The sequence below is a fragment of the Papaver somniferum genome, unplaced genomic scaffold, assembly GCF_003573695.1.
Source record: "Papaver somniferum cultivar HN1 unplaced genomic scaffold, ASM357369v1 unplaced-scaffold_75, whole genome shotgun sequence".
Lineage (NCBI taxonomy): Eukaryota > Viridiplantae > Streptophyta > Magnoliopsida > Ranunculales > Papaveraceae > Papaver > Papaver somniferum.
The window spans coordinates 1,350,931-1,362,966 of NW_020650415.1; the positions used below are offsets into that span (position 1 = coordinate 1,350,931).

At 37.8% G+C, this 12,036-nt stretch overlaps 1 long non-coding RNA gene across 1 annotated transcript; it reads right to left on the reverse strand.

The window, feature by feature from the left end:
* Positions 1-297: 297 nt before the first annotated feature.
* On the reverse strand, positions 298-3,580 carry LOC113344233. Its single transcript, XR_003357712.1, has 2 exons — positions 2,037-3,580; positions 298-1,345 (listed from the first exon to the last, which is right to left on the reverse strand). It is a non-coding gene; the product is annotated as an uncharacterized LOC113344233 (long non-coding RNA).
* Positions 3,581-12,036: the final 8,456 nt, after the last annotated feature.

The window sequence follows — 12,036 nt, forward strand, 5'->3', positions numbered from 1 at the left end:
AATTCATGCAATCAAGCGAACAAACTTCTATATCAACTGTCACCAAATAAAATTCATGCAAGCGTGAATGTATACTTAGACAAAGGGAAGGTCGAAATTCTTATACATCTAGTCCAGAAGTGTGACTCATGTTGGAGATATCATGCCAAAGCCAAGCAATGAAAGATAACACGCTTTTAATGTATTAGCTATATGAGATGCTCTGCATATGTTCCATAGCATTCATGGTCATGCTTTATGGCAGGAACGTAATCAGAGGTCAGGCGGGCGATAATCATGTTATAATGTTCAGATACATTAAAGATAAAGAGGGCAGTAATCATGCGATAAATTAAATCACTAATGGCGAGTGGTAGATCAAGATATCAGCTGATTCAAAAGCTCTGTACTAGGAGAGAATCAAAAATCCTGGAATTTGAATTCCAAGGATTCCCGCTGCTATTTATTGAGCAAAGCTAATACAACCTAAGTTATGCCAGATTGAAGCTATATTTTGACAGAGAGATAAAGGGGGTACCGTTTCTATGGTATTTGACGAGAAGATTACGAGAACAAGAGATGAGTTGTAGTAGCCGCTTCTGGAAGAGATGGTGCAGCGCTTTCTTCTCTTGGAGCCAGACAACAGTGGAGGGATAGCACTTGGTGCAGTCGAGCGATGCAACGGCTTTTCATTCCACTTCTTGCATCTTTGAGGATTGTAGCTTCAAAGCGATAGCACGCAACAGACGCGTTGGAACTGATCCGTCTAGAGAAGCGCCTTGACCGAGAAGGTAGAATTATCTGCCTCAAGATTTTGCACCATGATACTCCCAAAGATTATGATTTTCACACATACATATCGAAGAGATTTCATGTGTTCTCAGTCACAGATAACTTAATTAACAGGATGGGCTGGAGATACAAATAAATATGATGTAATACTTATCCTTCAGATAGTCTAGGTGCTTCAGCTCGTGTTCAATATCCATTCCGGATGGTGATGAGGTGGTGATCAACAGTCGAGCTTTTCAATGAAAATTTGCTTCTGACGCTTGTGTTTGGCTGATTATAAGGAATTTTTGAGGCTATTCTGAGCTAAGTATCCTCAATGTCCCAACATCCCAAGGAGGCAACTAGAGGTTCTGAAGAAGTAAAGAGCAGCAGGCTTCATAGCAGTGGCAGCAACAGTGGTCAGGATGGCTGCAGTATGATGTACACTGTGTGATGGCAGGTGTAGTCAAGTGGTGTTGCTATTATGCTCTCTCTATACATTAGCACTGGTAGTCATGGTGAAATCAGGAGCGCTGGTGGTGTCATCAATTTACAGGGGTGCCAGGAAGTTTTTAGCCATTGCGAGGCGCTGTTTCTACCAAGAGGATAAACCAAAATAGAGGATGAGAATTCAAATAACTATGATCGGTACTTTCATGTATTTTTCATATTCAGGAAAAACAATCATGCTAATATGCCAATTTTCTTGTTTACTAAACAGGATCACTAAATGGTGATTATGTTTATGAGAAGCACTATAAGATGCTCAACAGACTTATGCATTCAGTCTTGCAAAGTTGGCATTCAATGTTGATAATACTGAGTCATGCTTTATCAATCACTAAATAAATGAGGCTGTTTTATACAAGGAAGATAGGTTTGGAAGATATTGTTCGAGCGAATTTAATTATCAGTTTCACTACACAGATGCTTTATTCACAAATAACAGTTATATCTAGTTAAGCAGGCTCATGCTTTATGATTCAAACACGCTTTTCACTAAACATAAACAGTTACGCTCATGTTCATTATTATAAGGTAATTTAACTTTCCCCTGTCATTCAAGCATTGACTTCATTGCAAATATTCGGGATTAAGCTCATGCTTTTAGTGTTAAAGAGAGATCATAATTCAATCATTCATAGATGAAGTTTAAACATGTTCATAAATAACATATTGAAAGACACAAGAATTTGCTGATTGACAGCTTAGTAAGCTTAAAGGGTTCATATCAGTAAATGATGAGTACTACTTGTTAAATCTAAAGGATTACGATATGCATGTACCTGTCAAAGTGTGATGCAAGTCATGGATTAAATCAAAATAAGTCATGGAACAAGTCATGAAATTATTAAAGCGATTAAGCTCAGAGAGATAAGTCTAGTTCCCTTTCAGTGTGTTGTCCATGGTTTTGTAGGTGAGGGCGGGATGAGGAAGACGTAGCATTGATGCACTTGAATGACGCTCATGAGCTTTACGTCAGCTGCTACTCTCTTCTAGTTGTGTTGGGAATGGTGATTGACTATTGATACCCGGTAGTTGGAGCAGAAGTGCAATTCCTCGAGTGACAATTCCAGGCAACTTTTAGTTTTTGATGAATCAAATAACAAGGCAGCGACATTTTGGGTAGTCGGCTATGGACGAAGGGCGCGGGTGCTGTTAGTGCTTCACAAAACAGATGGATCAGATTTCACCATTTGAAATGCCTTTCTCTTTTGAGATCAATTCTTTCATGAATGCTGATGACAGCTGCTGCTTCTCTTTGAGATTTCAATTCATTGAAACATCAGTGTATAATCCTTATTAAGTAGCAACTACTTCATCTTCACTAGACGTTTTATATAAGATCTGCTTTGACCATGAGGATGATAACAATATTTTCAATTAGATATCACATTTCCATTGTACGACTCATATACGAATAACCAGATTTTATTTTATATCAGACAATTAAACGAGAATAACTATAAGCTTATTAAGAGATCAGCATAAGAAAACGAAATCAATGAAAAAGAAAAGATAACCCATAATGAATCGAATAACCGACTTTTAATCAGAGCTAGAGATTGAGAAATTTCTCGATTTTGTTATCACTAAAACCCTAGAAATTCTAAGGAAAATTCTTGGACACTTTCATCTCAAAAGATAGATCGAGATGTGGTTATTAAAGATCTATAATCACATCCAGCTTTGAATAAACGTTTCCAGATGCAATCGATGAAATTAGGTATTTGAGAACAGTAAAAGATTTTTCTGAAATCGATGAGATAACAATCACAGAATCAATGAAAAGATGGGAGAGAACTTATCCTTTTCATTCGTTTTGACAATTGAATCTTCTGATGCGGCTGGTAATTATACTTTTGATCATTTCCTCATATCTCTGAATTGGAGTGCGCTGATAGTTGATTCATATCCGGATATGATTTGATTTGTGCTTGATTTATCTTTTCAGTAGTGTGCAAGAGATTAAGAGGGAGGCGATGTTGGTGTAGCCAGATGCAATCGGAGGGGATGAAGCGGTTGCTAGTGTGACTCGGCGTAAGTGAGCGGAAAGAACGAAGCTGCTGGGAAGATTAGAAGATCACCCGGGTTGATTTTGGTGTAGATTCAAGGCGGTAGTAGCTTTCTGTTGATGATGGGTGACGATGATTTGTTGCTAAGATGTGGTCGTGTTGGCGGAGTTGTGAAGATTATTGCAAATGGCTGCGGATGAGACAAGAATTGAGACTCCAGATATCGTGGTCTCAACCTGAACTGGTAATGACTACGGATGATGGACACGCGTACCATTGTCAACTGGGAGATGACGTGGCATGTTGTAATTAAGTTGGTGGCGGGTGGGATGATATATGCGGAGAGCAAAGAAAGACACGGTGTGAGAGATGAAAAATGGCGTGAAAATTGGGCGGATGGGTCTTGCTGGACGAGAAACTAAGCCTCTCCCATTGTGATCGCAATGTTGATAGGGTAAAAGTGGGAAGGTGAAGCTAGTTCAAGTCACAACAAGCCTTCCCCTTAAAGATGAAGAGAGAGAATGGATGAGTTGAGAATGATTTTCTAAATATCATTTTTTCCCTTTTATAATGATCTTTTCTCTTCCTCTTACGAATAAGCACTCATAAGATCAACATATTACAAAACTACCACTTCCCCTTTATCCAATTTACTGTGGGCTTTTGGCATGTAGTGAGCCCAATTCTTCCATCTTCCTCTTTTTGGGCTAGGATCACCCATCACCCTATAGGTTGGGCCTAGTCCCCAAATCTACATATCTTGAGAGGGGTTCCTAAAGTGTTAAGAGGACTCCTTTTCTAAGGATAATTATTTTCATGTATCAACAATGATTAATAATAACTATGCACCACTCTAAGAGTTTGATCGCTGGGGACTCCTCCAAGTCTCCAACACCTTCTTCCTTACTCAACTTGTTGAGTATTAATTTCTTTGTTGTTCCTTCTTTTTCTTTCCTTTATTTTCTTTTTTAATAATAACTCCTTTGTCTCACTTGATCTTATTTTCTAAAAGGTGATAATTGGAATTTTCATTAAAAATTTATGATTTTCACCAATCACACCACACTTTCTTCGCTTCCGTCCCCAAGATAAATCTGTACAAATCCGGCCTAAACCAAGAAATGGCCGTTCCAGACTTGCTTCGGTCACAAAGTGAAGGAGAAGGGTTGGTTTTGGGGAGGGAAGCGAAGAAAGTGTTGTGACCAGAATAGTTGATTCTGGAAGAGTAGTTGTTTTCTACGACTTGTATCAGAAAGTGGGAAGCTAACAAATGAAAATCTAGCAAATGTTTTCTGAGTGGTGTATGCTCCTGACTTGAACTCGTTGATTGGTGGAAATAGGTAATGCCTATTTATACAAGTTGAAGTGAAACGTACTCTGGTCTCATTAAGAAATGGAAAACGGGTGAGTAAATGGGAGGAGGTGGTAACCGGTAACGCTTGGAATTGATGTTCCATAAAAGAAAGCGTTTCACCATTACTCCCTGTATTTACTAACCGCCTCATCCTTATGACACTTTCTTATAATGAGCGTAGTGTACGCCGCACGCTGTAAACCGCCAAACCCATGCCCAATGAGCATCCCCAAGTTTGTGACATGTGTTGATGTCTCGAGTGTTTTCGTGGAAACCATGTAGCATGTTGTTGTTGTCTGACAACTTGAGCTTGGGAGACTTTCTGGTTGGTGGTGACCTTCAAAGGTCGAGATTTTGCATCTTAAGAGGAAGGTAGCCGTTGATTATTGCAACCTTTCATTTGGTAGCAAATGGCATGAAAGTATGATCAGTATGGCTTTAATATGGCCCAGTTTAGGCGCGGGAAAAAGTTAGGGTTTTGGCTTTGTTTAGGAACGACCAAACTAGGGTCAAAGGTTGCCATGCGTTAGCTGGTAACCTTGGAAGGCTAAGATCTGAATCTTAGATGAAAAGGTGGTCGTTGATTGTTGCAGGCCTTCGATTTGGTAGCCGCATAGGGAAGGCCGACATGGTATGGCGCGGCAAGGTGGTTGGCATGCCATCTGCACATGTGACATGGCATGCCTTGGAGCGGTTTGGCATGGCCAAAACCAGGGTTTTGGGCCAAAGGTTACCATGCGTTGTTTGGTGACCTTGGACGGCTAGGATTTGCATATAGGATGGAAGGGTGGTCGTTGAGCATCGCACACCTTCGTTTTGGTATCCGCATGGGGAAGGCCGGCATGGTATGGCGCGGCAAGGTGGTTGGCATGTCATTGGCACATGTGGCATGGCCAAAACTAGGGTTTTGGGCCAAAGGTTACCATGCATTGTTTCGCGACCTTGGACGGCTAGGATTTGCATCTAGGATGGAAGGGTGGTCGTTGATCGTCGCACGCCTTCGTTTTGGTATCCGCATGGGGAAGGCCGGCATGGTATGTCGCGGCAAGGTGGTTGGCATGCCATTGGCACATGTGGCATGGCATGCCTTGGTGTGGTTTGGTGTGTCCAAAACTAGGCTTTGGGCCAAAGGTTACCATGCGTTGTTTGGCGACCTTGGACGGCTAGGATTTGCATCTAGGATGGAAGAGTGGTCGTTGATCGTCGCACGCCTTCGCTTTGGTAGCCGCATGGGGAAGGCCGGCATGGTATGGCGCGACAAGGTGGTTGGCATGCCATTGGCACATGTGGCATGGCATGCCTTAGCGCGGTTTGGCGTGGCCAAAACTAAGGTTTTGGGCCAAAGGTTACCATGCGTTGTTTGGCGACCTTGGATGGCTAGGATTTGCATCTAGGATGGAAGGGTGGCCGTTGATCGTCGCACTCCTTCGTTTTGGTAGCCGCATGGGGAAGGCCGGCATGGTGTGGAGCGGCAAGGTGGTTGGCATGCCATTGGCACATGTGGCATGGCATGCCTTGGCGTGGATGGCTTGGCATAGTGGGGCCAAGGGTTTGGTACGGACGTCTTGGCATGATTGGGTCAAGGGTTTGGCATGTCATTGGCGCATGGTGTGGCTAGCATGGTTGGGGCCAAGGCAAGGTGCAGTTGGCTTGGCATAGTGGGGCCAAGGGTTTGGCATGCCATTGCCGCATGGTGCGGCTAGCATGGTTGGCATGCCTTGGCGCGGTACACGCGGATGGCATGGTTTTTCATTGACACAATGGTGTGGTTGGCATGGTTGGCATGCCTTGGCGCAGAGATGTGGCTGGCATGGTTTTCCACTGGCACAGTGGTGCGGCTGGCATTGTTGGCATGCCTTGGCGCGGAGATGTGGCTGGAATGGTTTGCCATTGGCACACTGTTGCGTCCGGCATGGTTGGCATTCCTTGGCGCGAAGATGTGGCTGGCATGGTTTGCCATTGGCACAGTGGTGCGGTTGGCATGCCTTGGCGCGGTAGCATGAGAATTAGGGTTTGGTATGTACGAAGATGATGTTGGTCAATACTAAGAGTTCTGCCGTGGAACATGATACATGTATAAAAAAAAGGTACCCTGTTAATTCTTACATAGGCATGCTGATTGATTCAATAAATGCGCTAATGGTCATAATGACGTCATGTCGGATGTGCGGTTTTACGACTTTAACCCTAAGCTAAAAGCCACTATCAACAGCTGCGACAATTTTTCTTTTTGCGGGAACAAAAAATTAAAAGAGATAAACATATAGGTAAAAGTCGGTTAGTTATGCATGTTTTTAAGGAGAGTAACAAATGAATGCCACTTAGGGAGATATTCTAGGAGTGATGTTTTTTTTTGGGAGAGAAATAAATGAATGGCACTTAGGGAGATATGTTAGGAGGGAACTATTCTAGGGAAGTCAAAGAGTTTTTTTAGGGATTAAATCACGAAATCAATATATTTAGTAAGAGGTTATTTATGTAATCAACTCCTATTTATAACTAAATATGGGTCATTCGTATATAGAATTTTAATGATGGGTTTTATACATAAGAAAAAAGAGAAATCGGTTATACAAAAAAAATAGTTCCCTCTTCAAAAACTATATCACTTATCTCTAACAGCACCCGAATAAAGAATCACTAGCTTGCACGACTGCCACTTAAGAAGTGTTGTCCATGTGTCCAGGGAACGAGGACGGTCGAGATTGGCCGAACTGATTTTTCAAGGAGGACGGTTAGGATAATGTCTCAGCCTAGATAACTCAACCCAACCATATCTACTTATGCTCGGACGAAGGACGGCTAAACCATTCTACTATTTTCTCGGACTCTTGGTCCGCATTATTCAACTATCCATCCTGACCCCATGTATCCAAATGTTGAAAATTAACTAATTCTCTTCTTCCTAGATTGATATCTAATAAGATATTTACTTTTTGAAGCATGATCATCAGTAATTGTTAATTGAATAGAAACATGACATTGATATTGTCTAATTATGAAATATTTCTCTCAAACGGCTTCCTTCTCTCTCACTCATCTTCTATTTTTTATCCACTGACCATTATTTTTTCTTCGGTAAAAGAAATCCTAACTTTTGAGACCTGTAGAAGCGTTAAAGCACTTTCACCAACTAAAATTGAGGAAATCGAAGTAGAGGTTAAGGTACAACTTTACTGTAAATTGAATTTTACGGATTTTAGTTGAAGTTAGTTGGGGGTATCACTGACTTTATGGCGCAGCAAGGAAACGAATTTAGGGGTTTTAGTTGAAATTAGTTGAGGGGTATCACTGATTTTGTAGTAGTAGGGAAACGAATAAGGTGATGATTAATTTGATTAAGAAGTTCTATTATAAGGTAACTTTTGTAGTTGTCCTTTTCAAATTTATAATTTAAAAACATAACCAAACATTAGTATCATGATGGACGCTTTTTATGGAGATAAATGTTAGAAATTGTGCTTGATTTATGATTGAGATATTTTCTGAGATAAATGTTGTGCAAGCAAATTCTTTCAGACAATAATCTCACCTAATGAAACTTGACTTTCAATACATTTTCAAGATAACTTTCTGACATGTAAAATCTATACAATGATGAATCTTGCATCACCATAATGATTATGTTTTTTTGATTTTTAAAATAATCCTTAGATTGGATTTGTTAAGATTTTTACATTTGGCTAATTAATGTATCATGGAAACATGATGCATGTAAATTGTTCCAATGATTGCCTTGAACCCGTATTTTGGTCTGTACTGTTGATAATAACCGAACTATGGTGTTGGATACAAGGACATCTTAATCACTAAGGATAATTGGGTATTCTTTAGCAGATAATTCATGCATCCCATTGTTATCTCAATGTGGCGGTGGTAAACCAAGATACCCTTTATTCCTTGATTTGTGTAGTTTGCTTCTTAGATTTAAATATTAATGTAAAACTAAGACTATATTGGTTTCACGCTAGTGTTTCTACTTTGAGTGAACAGTTTTAAGTTTCGTCGACTTGATTTTACCATTTGGGCATTGAGCTAGTGATCTACGCATCATAAATCAACTTAACTTTAAGTAAGCATCGTTAGCTATGTGCAGACGAAATAGAAGGCGTACTCTTTTGATAAGTCAATTGTGTTTGATGCAAAATATTTGTAACACTAATAATAATTACATTTGTATTTTAAATTTACGAAGAAATGGATCTATAGGTATGTTTTACTGATGTCAAAAGACAGCCTCCCAATTACTATCTTTTGTTCTCATAGTGTTTTTGTAATTGCTCTATGCCTTAGTTTGGTGTTACTTTCGAATTACATGGCTTAACCTTTTTTTTAGTTCACATTAGACTTTTCATGACATATAGTGGTACAAGTTGGTTTAATAAAGCTGATACATATTTTTCGAACACTCAACAAACTGAGAACCAGAGGTTTTTCATGTTGAAGTTTGTTTATTAGATCTTAATCAATCCATGTCAAAATATTCTACTAAACTTTCTTTACACGTAAAAGTGAACTCATCAAGCTTCCAAATTGATGGGTTCACTTTTAATGAATATTTTTCATCACATCATTAAGTTCATGTTATGTCAAAATTAGTCAAAATTTATGACTAACATGATCTATAAGAACTGTGACAAACAAAACCTAAGACCATGTTTGTTATGGCTTTCAAAAACCATTTTCTATTTTGAAAACGGAAAACAGAATGAAACACGTTTGGTAAACATGTTTCCTAAAAAATTCTACATTATTTTCAGTTTTTAAAAACGATAAAAATGAAAACAACATATTATCGCTTTCTCTGTTTTTTGTCTTTCTTCTTGCAAATGAAAGGTATGAGCTACGGTAAAAGAGCTGGAGGTATGATCTCTTCAAAATCTCTTGCATAGTTAATTTTTTTTATTCAAACATTCAATCTTCTATTCACTTCAATTTCCAAATTAAAGATGTTGTTCCTTTGTTTTCATGTTGTATAGGAGGATGAAACTGATAAGGGAATTAATCACATTATTGTTGCCTATACCATATTGATCAGTTGTTGTTGGGAACAAAGCCAAATTGATTATGATTATTATTAGTTTTGTGAGATTTTTACGAGACTTTACGATCATAATATTATAACAGTCACGTTTGTGATCAAATAAATGGAAGATTTGTAATGAGCATGAACTGTTTGGTAAAATGACTGAAACTGATATTGAAAATTAATAGTTATAAAAAAAATCATCTTGCATTAGGTCCTCTAATTATACAGAATCTATAATCACTTTGAAGTATTTTATGGAGTTGACAAGTATCAATTGTTGTTGGTTATAATATATAACTAAGTTTTGTTCTTAGAAAATATATTTCCCAAAACTGTTTTTAAAATTTCACACCGACAACGATTTTCAAATCTAATGGAAAATGAAAACAAGAAAAAATAATATGCTTTAAAAATAGTATAAAATGATTTTTGAAAGTTATTTTTAAAAATTGTACCAAACATGCCTTATAACTTTTACACATATAACAAAAGAAGCAGAAATCTTACGAATACTATGAACATTTCCAGATAAATATTTGTTTATCATATAATAACATGTGTTTATTTTACTCAAATGTATTAAAACTAACTGTTACTTTTCCAAGTGAAACTCTATATGTTCTTATTTTTATGGGGTCCATTGATATCTTTTACCCAAATGTACTAATTTTCGTGCACCATACCAGAAAAATTAAAAGTCGAGATGTTAATTTGTTTTATCTAAACAAACCTACATGCTAGACAAACAAAAAGGTCGTACAACACAAATCGAAAAATTAAAAATCAAGATGTTTAATTTATTTTAACAACACTTCTTCTTTGTAACGCTAGTCGCCAAATATTTCAAGGATGGTTTTCTCAAGGCTTCTGGAAGAGATTCAGATAGATATCTTTCTCAAGTTACCTGCGGAGTCCGTTGGAAATTGTAGGTGTGTTTGCAAGGTATGGTGTTCTCTATTTTGTAAACCTAAATTTATTAAGTATCATCTTGATAAGGCTATACATGATAACACAAACAACCTTAGGATTATTCTTACTGCTTACGATTCGAGTAGGTTTCTAAAATATCGGATTTACTACAAGGATTATGCTACTTCAATACCGTTGTTGCCATTGAATACATCTACGCTAGACTTTCCATTCCAAAGACAAACAGAACCGTTATCACGAGGCATGCGATGAGGTTTAGAAACACCATCACGAGGCATACGATAATAATAAGGATTTAAACAAATCCATTCATTATATAAACACAAAATTTGAACATTTTTTTTTTGTTATAATCGAATATTGGTAATAGAGTATAAGAAAGCAGCACTGTGCAATTTTTTAAGAGAGGACGTTTTATTGAAAAATATATATGTATTTGGCTATGATTGTAACAAGAATGACTACAAGTTGGTTTGTGTTCAAGATTATCGTAAAACATTGGTTTATAAACTACGATCAGATACATGGAAAAGTATTAAAACACGAAACCCTTACTGGTTTAATCCATGTCATCGCTTTCTTTTTAAGGGATCTCTTCAATGGTCATCCCATAAATAAAATGTAATCTCCAACCCACTTATAGTTTCTTTTGATATTAGCGATGAGAAACTCATTGAAATGCGGTATCCAGAAATATATCATACGAGACTCTATAATTTTAACTATTCTATAGATTTGGGTGTTTCTGTAGACCGTTTGTGTTTAGTTTCTATTGAATGTTATGGCGGTGTCCGTATATAGATGATGCAGGATTATGGAGTGAAGGGCTCCCGGACTAAAGTATTCATTGCAACCCATGAGATGGCTAAATTTTATCGTTACTTGGAGACGATCTTGTCCTCCGAACATGGTAAGATGTTGATTGACACTTGTAACCTTTTTTTTTAATGACAACGGATGTAGAACATATATAAGATATTTCTCTGGAGATAGTAAAATACAGAGGAGAGAAAGTTATGTCGAAGACTTAGTTTCACTCAACTCGGGTACTTAAGTTGAAAAGATAACGAAGTCTCAGAGGACAGGATTAAGGTAATGATAAACATCTTTATTTTACGCTCAGATGTTATTCTTGAACTATGTCTGATATGATTCATATCCAAATTTCTGATTTTATTCCCTCTTCGTTATAATTGTGTAACGTTGTTGCAGGAGTTCGAGTTAAGCGAGGGAGAGAATGAAGACGAAGGCAACAAACTCTATAATTGGGTTCTGTATTGAATCTTTATTCTCTAATCGAGAGAAAATTCAATAGGAAAATGTGCATAGTTGGTTAATTTTTTCTTTTAAAAAAAAATCATGTGCTCAACATCTAAGTTCAAAAAATCGAACATATATAGTTTTCCTTTCGGAAACATGACTCGATTATCCATTTCCTTTAAAGATTTTAAACTCTT